Raw genomic sequence first — 10,000 nt, 5'->3', positions numbered from 1 at the left:
CGTTGCCCGGCATGCCATGCCTTAGCCTTGGCCAACATGGCATGCCACGGCCTCGGCCCGCATGCCATGCCACGACCTCGGCCCGCATGCCATGCTTCGGCGTTGCCCAACATGCCATGTCACGGCCCCGGCCCGCATGCCTTGCCACCGCGTTGCCCAGCATGCCATGCGACCGCGTTGCCCGGCGTGCCATGCCTTGGTCTTGGCCAACAAGTCGTGCCACCGCCTCGGCCCGCATGCCATGCCATGCCACGGCCCGCATGTCTTGCCACGGCGTTGCCAAACATGCCATGCCACGGCCTCGGTCCGCATGCCTTCCCACGGCCTCGGCCAACATGCCATGCCACGGCCTCGGCCCGCATGCCATGCCACGGCCTCAGCCCGCATGACATGCCACGGCCTCGGCCCGCATGCCTTGCTACGGCGTCGCCCAACACGCCATGCCACGGCCTCGGCCCGCATGCCATGCCGCGGCCTCGGCCCGCATGCCCTTCTACGGTGTTGCCCAACATGCCATGCCACGGCCTCGGCCCGCATGCCTTGCCACCGCGTTGCCCAGCATGCCATGCCACCGCGTTGCCCGGCGTGCCATGCCTTAGCCTTGGCCAACAAGTCGTGCCACGGCCTCGGCCCGCATGCCATGCCATGCCACGACCCGCATGTCTTGCCACGGCGTTGCCAAACATGCCATGCCACGGCCTCGGCCCGCATGACATGCCACGGCCTCGGCCCGCATGACATGCCACGGCCTCGGCCCACATGCCTTGCTACGGCGTCGCCCAACATGCCATGCCACGGCCACGGCCCGCATGCCATGCCACGGCCTCGGCCCGCATGCCTTGCCACGACGTCGCCCAACTTGCCATGCCACGGCCTCGGCCCGCATGCCATGCCACGACCTCGGCTCGCATGACATGCCACGGCCTCGGCCCGCATGCCTTGCTACGGCGTCGCCCAACTTGCCATGCCACGGCCTCGGCCCGCATGCCATGCCACGGCCTCGGCCCGCATGACATGCCATGGCCTCGGACCGCATGCCTTGCTACGGCGTCGCCCAACATGCCATGCCACGGCCTCGGCCCGCATGCCTTGCTACGACGTTGCCCAACATGCCATGCCACGGCCCCGGCCCGCATGCCTTGCCACCGCGTTGCCCAGCGTGCCATGCCTTCACCTTGGCCAACATGTCGTGCCACGGCCTCGGCCCGCATGACATGCCATGCCACGGCCCGCATGTCTTGCCCGGCATTGCCAAACATGCCATGCCACGGACTCGGCCCGCATGACATGCCACGGCCTCGGCCCGCATGCCTTTCTACGGCGTCGCCCAACATGCCATGCCACGGCCTCGGCCCGCATGCCACGCCACGGCCTCGGCCCGCATGACATGCCACGGCCTCGGCCCGCATGCCTTGCTATGACGTCGCCCAACTTGCCATGCCACGGCCTCGGCCCGCATGACATGCCACGGCCTCGGCCCGCATGACATGCCACGACCTCGGCCCGCATGCCTTGCTACGTCGTTGCCCAACATGCCATGCCACGGCCTCGGCCCGCATGCCTCGCCACCGCGTTGCCCAGCATGCCATGCCACCGCGTTGCCCGGCGTGCCATCCCTTAGCCTTGGCCAACATGTCGTGCCACAGCCTCGGCCCGCATGCCATGCCATGCCACGGCCCGCATGTCTTGCCACGGCGTTGCCAAACATGCCATGCCACGGCCTCGGCCCGCATGCCTTGCTACGGCGTCGCCCAACATGCCATGCCACGGCCTCGGCCCGCATGCCATGCCACGGCCTCGGCCCGCATGACATGCCACGGCCTCGGCCCGCACGCCTTGCTACGGCGTCGCCCAACATGCCATGCCACGGCCTCGGCCCGCATGCCATGCCACGGCCTCGGCCCGCATGCCTTTCTACGGCGTTGCCCAACATGCCATGCCACGGCCTCGGCCCGCATGCCTTGCCACCGCGTTGCCCAGCATGCCATGCCACCGCGATGCCCGGTGTGCCATGCCTTAGCCTTGGCCTATATGTCGTGCCACGGCCTCGGCCCGCATGCCATGCCATGCCACGGCCCGCGTGTCTTGCCACGGCGTTGCCAAACATGCCATGCCACGGCCTCGGCCAGCATGACATGCCACGGCCTCGGCCCGCATGCCTTGCTACGGCGTCGGCCAACATGCCATGCCACGGCCTCGGCCCGCATGACATGCCACGGCCCCGACCCTCATTCCTTGCCACGGCGTCGCCCAACATGCCATGCCACGGCCTCGGCCCGCATGCCTTGCCACAGCGTTTCCCAGCATGGCATGCCACCGCGTTGCCCAGTGTGCCATGCCTTAGCCTTGGCCAACATGCCATGCCACAGCGTTGCCCAGCATGCCAAGGCCGGAATGCTGTGCCACGGCCTCAGCCCGCATGCCACTACGCGGCCTCGGCCCGCATGCCATGCCGCGGCCTCGGCCCTCATGCCATGCCAAGGCCTCGGTCCGCATGCCTTGCCACAGCGTTGCCCAGCATGCCAAGGCCGGAATGCTGTGCCACGGCCTCAGCCCGCATGCCACTACGCGGCCTCGGCCCGCATGCCATGCCACGGCCTCGGCCCGCATGCCTTGCCACGGCGTTGCCCAGCATGCCACGCCACCGCGTTGCCCAGCGGGCCATGCCATGGCCTTGGCCAACATGCCATGCCACAGCGTTGCCCCGCATGCCAAGGACGGAATGCCATGCCACGGCCTCGGCCCGCATGCCATACCATGCCACGGGCTCGGCTCGCATGCCGTGCCACGGGCTCGGCCGACGTGCCATGCCACGGGCTCGGCCCGCGTGCCATGCCACGGGCTCGGCCCGCATGCCTTGCCAAGTCGTTGCCCAACATGCCATGCCACGGCCTCGGCCCGCATGCCCTGCCACGGCCTCGGCCCGCATGCCATGCCACGGCCTCGGCCCGCATGTCTTGCCCGGCGTGCCATGCCACCGCGTTGCCCGGCGTGCCATGCATTAGCCTTGGCCAACATGCCATGCCACGGTCTCGGCCCGCATGCCATGCCACAGCGTTGCCCAGCATGCCAAGGCTGGAATGCCAGGCCACGGCCACGGCCTCGGCCCGCATGCCATGCCACGGCCTTGGCACGCATGCCTCGCCAAGGAGTTGCCCAACATGCCACGGCCTCGGCCCGCATGACATGCCATGGCCTCGGCCCGCATGTCTTGCCACGGCGTTGCCCAACATGCCATGCCACGACCTCGGCCCGCAAGCCATGCCATGCCATGCCACGGCCCGCATGTCTTGCCACGGCGTTGCCAAACATGCCATGCCACGGCCTCGCCCCGCATGCCATGCCACGGGCTCGTCCCGCATGCCAGGCCACGGACGGCCTCGGCCGGCATGCCATGCCACGGCCTCGGCCCGCATGTCTTGCCACGGCGTTGCCTAACATGCCATGCCACGGCCTCGGCCCCCATGCCTTGCCACCGCGTTGCCCAGCATGCCAATGCACCACGTTGCCCGGCGTGCCATGCCTTAGCCTTGGCCAACATGCCATGCCACGGCCTCGGCCCGCATGGCTTGCCAGGGCGTTGCCCAACATGCCATGCCACGGCCTCGGCCTCGGCCCGCATGCCATGCCACGTCCTCGGCCCGCATGCCTTGCCACGGCCTCGGCCCGCATGCCATGCCACGGCCTCGGCCAGCATGCCATGCCAAGGCCTCGGCCCGCATGCCTTGCCACGGCGTTGCCCAGCATGCCATGCCACCGTGTTGCCCAACGGGCCGTGCCACGGCCTCGGCCCGCATGCCATGCCACGGCCTCGGCCCGCATGCCTTGCGACTGCCTTGGCCAGCATGCCATGCCACAGCGTGCCATGCCTTAGCCTTGGCCAACATGCCATGCCACTGCCTTGACCAGCATATCGTGCCACCGCCACAGCCAGCATGCCACGGCCGTGGCGGCATGGCAAGCCACGGCCTCGGCCAGCATGCCATGGCACGGCCTCGGCCAGCATGCCATGCCATGGCACCGCCTTGTCCAGCACGCCGTGCCGCAGCGTTGGCCAGCATGCCTTGGCCGGCATGCCATGCCAATGCCTTGGGCCAACATGGCGTGCCACGGGCTGGGCCATGCCAGTCCGTTGCCCGGCATGCCACGGCCGTGGCGGCATGGCAAGCCACGGCCTCGGCCAGCATGCCATGCCCCGGCCTCGCCCATCATGCCATGGCACGGTCTTGGTCAGCATGCCATGCCATGGCACTGCCTTGTGCAGCGTTGGCCAGCATGCCTTGGCCGGCATGCCATGCCAATGCCTTGGGCCAACATGGCGTGCCACGGGCTGGGTGAGCATGGCATGCCACGGGCTGGGCGAGCATGCCACGCCACGGCCTTGGCTAGCAGCAAGGCATGCCACGGCCTCGGCGAGCATGCCATGCCAAGGCCAAGGCCAAGGCCAAGGCAGTGCGCAAGGCCAAGTCCCTGTGCAAGGCATGCCCAAGGCCAAGGCCAAGGCCGCGGCCAAAGGCCAAGGCCAAAGGCCAAGGCCAAGGCCATGGCATGCCACCGCCTCGATCGATCTTTTTGAACATGATTCTTTTATAATCTTACCCAAACCGTGCAACATAATTAAAAATGCACTACAATAAATTTTAAATGTCATTCCCTATTTTTTTGCAATTTTTCTTGAGCTTTTCGAATTTTTAAAGCCCTTATTTGGCAAAAAAAATCAAAATAAAATAAAAAAAATGAAAAAAATAATTTAATAATTTCTATAATTACTAGTGAATCATCCTTTAATTATTGGAATTTTTCCATAATTTTTTGACCATTTTTATTATTTTTTAAGTATTAAAATCGAAATAAATTAAAATAAAATATTTCCGGTACCAAAATATTTTTTTTAATTTTTTTTTATGGTGTATTAAATTATTTCCTACAACTTTCATGTTGAAAGTTTTGGCAAAAAACCATTACTTTTTAAAAAAACCCAATTTTGACTCCTCGAACATGGTTGATGTTTCCTCCTGCCAGATTGAAAAGGGCTTAACAGGCTATTATAAGGGGGGGGGCACCTCCCTTGCCCAGGGCAAGGCAGTGGCAGGTACGCCCCATGTTGGGCGCGGCCTGGGCTGCGGCCTTGGGTTACAAGCACTGCGGCTCGACCGAGGCCTGGGCTGCGGCCTTGGGCGGCTCGGCCGCGGCCTTGGGCGGCCTGGACCGCGGCCTTGGGCGGCCTTGGTCGGCCTTGCGCGGCCTGGGCGCGGCCTTGGGCGGCTCGGGCACGGCCTTGGGCGGCACGGGCGCGGCCTTGGGCTGCCTGGGCGCGGCCTTGGGCGGCCTGGACGCGGCCTTGGGCGGCTCGGGCGCGGCCTTGGGCGGCCTGGACCGCGGCCTTGAGCAGCATGGCGTGGCATGCGCGCGGGCGTGGGCGGCCTGGCATGCGCGCTGCATGGGCAGCACGGCATGGCATGCGCACGGCCTGGGCGGCCTGGCATGCAGCTGGCCTGGCATGCCCGCGGCGTGGGCAGCACGGCATGGCATGCGCACGGCCTGGGCGGCCTGGCATGCAGCCGGCCTGGGCAGCACGGCATGGCATGCGCACGGCCGGGGCGGCCTGGCATGCAGCCGGCCAGGGCAGCCTGGCCTGGCATGCCCGCGGCGTGGGCAGCGTGGCCTGTGCGAATACCGCGCGCGTCTAGTGATAAGAACTGCACGCCTTTGCACGTCTAGTGATAAGAACCGCAGCCAAGGCAGCCCTGCCCCAAGGCCAAGGCCAGCAGCATGGCATGCCACGGCGAAGGCAGCCCAGCCAAAGCCAGCAGCATGCCATGCCAAGGGCTAGGACAGCAGCATGCCATGCCACGGCCAAGGCAGCCCAGCCAAAGCCAGCAGCTTGCCATGCCAAGACCAAGGCCAGCAGCATGCCATGCCACGGCCAAGGCAGCCCAGCCAAAGCCAGCAACATGCCATGCCAAGGCCAAGGCCAGCAGCATGCCATGCCACGGCCAAGGCAGCCCAGCCAAAGCCTGCAGCATGCCATGCCAAGGCCTTGGCCAGCAGCATGCCATGCCACGGCCAACGCAGCGCAGCCAAAGCCAGCAGCATGCCATGCCAAGGCCAAGGCCAGCAGCATGCCATGCCACGGCCAAGGCAGCCCAACCAAAGCCAGCATCATGCCATGCCAAGGCCAAGGCCAGCAGCATGCTGTGCCAAGGCCAAGGCAGCCCAGCCCAAGCCAGCAGCATGCCATGCCATGCCATGGCCAAGGCCAGCAGCATGCCATGCCAGGGCCAAGGCAGCCCAGCCAAAGCCAGCAGCATGCCATGCCAAGGCCTAGGCCCGCAGCATTCCATCCCACGGCCAAGGCAGGCCAGCCAAAGCCAGCAGCATACCATGCCAAGGCCAAGGCCAGCTGCATGCCATGCCACGGCCGAGGCAGCCCAGCCAAAGCCAGCCGCATGCCATGCCAAGGCCAAGGCCAGCAGCATGCGATGCCACAGCCAAGGTAGCCCAGCCAAAGCCAGCAGCATGCCATGCCACGGCCAAGGCAGCCCAGCCAAAGCCAGCAGCATGCCATGCCAAGGCCAAGGCCAGCAGCATGCCATGCCATGCCAAGACCAAGGCCAGCAACATGCGATGCCACTGCCAAGGCAGTCCAACCAAACCCAGCAGCATGCCATGCCAAGGCCAAGGCCAGCAGCATGCCATGCCACGGCCAAGGCAGCCCAGCCAAAGCCAGCAGCAAGCCATGCCAATGCCTAGGCCAGCAGCATGCCATGCCACGGCCAAGGCAGCCCAGCCAAAGCCAGCAGCATGCCATGCCAAGGCCAAGGCCAGCAGCATGCCATGCCAAGGCCAAGGCCAGCAGCATGCCATGCCACGGCCAAGGCAGCCCAGCCAAAGCCAGCAGCATGCGATGCCAAGGCCAAGCCCAGCATCATGCCATGCCACGGCCAAGGCAGCCCAGCCAAAGCCAGCAGCATGCCATGCCTAGGCCAAGGCCAGCAGCATGCCATGCCACGGCCAAGGCAGCCCAGCCAAAGCCAGCAGCAAGCCATGCCAAGGCCAAGGCCAGCAGCATGCCATGCCACGTCCAAGCCAGCCCAGCCAAAGCCAGCAGCATGCCATGCCAATGCCTAGGCCAGCAGCAAGCCATGCCACGGCCCAGGCAGCCCAGCCAAAGCCAGCAGCATGCCATGCCAAGGCCAAGGCCAGCCGCATGCCATGCCCCGGCCAAGGCAGCCCAGCCAAAGCCAGCAGCATGCCATGCCAAGGCCAAGGCCAGCAGCAAGCCATGCCACGGCCAAGGCAGCCCAGCCAAAGCCAGCAGCATGCCATGCCAAGGCCAAGGCCAGCAGCATGCCATGCCAAGGCCAAGGCCAGCAGCATGCCATGCCACGGCCAAGGCAGCCCCGCCAAAGCCAGCTGCATGCCATGCCAAGGCCTAGGCCTGCAGCATGCCATGCCACGGCCAAGGCTGCCCAGCCAAAGCCAACAGCATGCCATGCCAAGGCCAAGGCAGCCCAGCGGAAGCCAGCAGCTTGCCATGCCATGCCATGGCCTAGGCCAGCAGCATGCCATGCCACGGCCAAGGCAGCCCAGCCCAAGCCTGCAGCATGCCATGCCAAGGCCAAGGGCAGCAGCATGCCTTGCCAAGGCCAAGGCAGCCCCGCCAAAGCCAGCAGCATGCCATGCCAAGGCCAAGGCCTGCAGCATGCCATGCCACGGCCAAGGCAGCCCAGCCAAAGCCAGCAGCATGCCATGCCAAGGCCATGGCCAGCAGCATGCGATGCCACGGCCAAGGCAGCCCAGCCAAAGCCAGCAGCATGCCATGCCAAGGCCAAGGCCAGCATCATGCCATGCCAAGGCCAAGGCAGCCCAGCCAAAGCCAGCAGCATGCCATGCCAAGGCCTAGGCCAGCAGCCTGCCATGCCACGGCCAAGGCAGCCCCGCCAAAGCCAGCAGCATGCCATGCCAAGGACAAGGCCAGCAGCATGCCATGCCACGGCCAAGGCAGCCCAGCCAAAGCCAGCAGCAAGCCATGCCAATGCCTAGGCCAGCAGCATGCCATGCCACGTCCAAGGCAGCCCAGCCAAAGCCAGCAGCATGCCATGCCAAGGCGAAGGCCAGCAGCATGCCATGCCACGGCCAAGGCAACCCAGCCAAATCCAGGAGCATGCCATGCCAAGGCCAAGGCCAGCAGCATGCCATGCCACGGCCAAGGCAGCCCAGCCAAAGCCAGCAGCATGCCATGCCATGGCCAAGGCCAGCATCATGCCATGCCACGGCCAAGGCAGCCCACCAAAGCCAGCAGCATGCCATGCCAAGGCCAAGGCCAGCAGCATGCCATGCCACGGCCAAGGCCAGCAGCATGCCATGCCACGGCCAAGGCAGCCCAGCCAAAGCCAGCCGCATGCCATGCCAAGGCCAAGGCCAGCAGCATGCGATGCCACGGCCAAGGCAGCCCAGCCAAAGCCAGCAGCATGCCAAGCCACGGCCAAGGCAGCCCAGCCAAAGCCAGTAGCATGCCATGCCACGGCCTTGGCCAGCAGCATGCCATGCCCCGGCCTTGGCCAGCAGCATGACCATGCCACCGCCTTGGCCAGCAGCATGCCATGCCCCGGCCTTGGCCAGCATGTCATGCCACAGCCTTGGCCAGCAGCATGCCATGCCATGCCACGGCCTTGGCCAGCAACTTGGCGTGCCAAAGCCTTGGCCAGCAGCATGCCATGCCCCAGCCTTGGCAAGCTTGTCATGCCACGACCTTGGCCAACAGCATGCCATGCCCCGGCCTTGGCCAACATGTCATGCCCCGGCCTTGGCCAGCAGCGTGCCATGCCACGGCCTTGGCCAGCAGCGTGTCATGCCACGGCCTTGGCCAGCAGCGTGCCATGCCCCGGCCTTGGCCAGCAGCGTGCCATGCCACGGCCTTGGCCAGCAGCGTGTCATGCCCCGGTCTTGGCTAGCATGTCATGCCACGGCCTTGGCCAGCAGCATGCCATGCCACAGCCTTGGCCAGCAACATGGCATGCCAAAGCCTTGGGCAGCAGCATGCCATGCCCCAGCCTTGGCAAGCATGTCATGCCACGGCCTTGGCCAGCAGCATGCCGTGCCGCGGCCTTGGCCAACAAGCATGCCATGCCATGCCATGCCACGGCCTTGGCCCGCAAGGATGCCATGCCAAAGCCTTGTCCGGCAGCATGCCATGCCCAACCTTGGCTAACATGTCATGCCACGGCCTTGGCCAGCAGCACGATGCCACGGCCTTGGCCAGCAGCACCATGCCATGCCTAGTCCTTGGCCAGCAGCATGCCATGCCATGCCATGCGACGGCCTTGGCCAGCAACAAGCCATGCCAAAGCCTTTGCCAGCAGCATGGCAAGCCCAAGCCTTGGTCAGCAGCAGCATGCCAGGCCAACGCCTGGGCCAGCAGCATGGCATGCCATGCCATGGCCTCGGCCATCAACATGCCTTGCCACGGCCTTGTCCAGCAGCATGGCATGCCCCGACCTTGGCCCGCAGCATATCATGCCACGGCCTTGGCAAGCATGCCATGTCCCTCGGGTAATTGTGCAAGTTGCCTTGCGAAATGCATGTCCCTCGGTTAAATTGCCATTTGGTTGGCTTTGGCGTGCGAACTAGTTGCCTGTGCTTTCCTTGTGGAAGCTTGTTGCGGGAAGTATGTCCCTCGAAAGTTGCCTGTTGCGTTTGTTATTCGTATTCGCGCTAACCGGTGCTTGCTCGGCTTCTCTAAATGTTTTCGCGCGTTCGTCGGGCTTCTTAGTCCTTCGGGGGGTGATTCATTTTGGGGGGCTGGTGCATAGTGTACGTCGTGGCGCATGAGTTGTGCTTGGTTTGTGCGAGTTGGAGGGATCCCTGCCTGTGCAGCGAACTCCACTGGTGCATTCCTCCATGTCCCTCGGGTGATCGCCTTTAGGTTGTCTTCGACTCGCCTTCGGGTTGCCTGTGCTTCCCTAGTGGAAGGTGCCTTGCGAAAAGCGTGTCCCTC

Source organism: Camellia sinensis, chromosome 13, assembly GCF_055761805.1.
Source record: "Camellia sinensis isolate YWXY chromosome 13, ASM5576180v1, whole genome shotgun sequence".
Lineage (NCBI taxonomy): Eukaryota > Viridiplantae > Streptophyta > Magnoliopsida > Ericales > Theaceae > Camellia > Camellia sinensis.
This window is presented reverse-complemented; position numbering follows the sequence as displayed.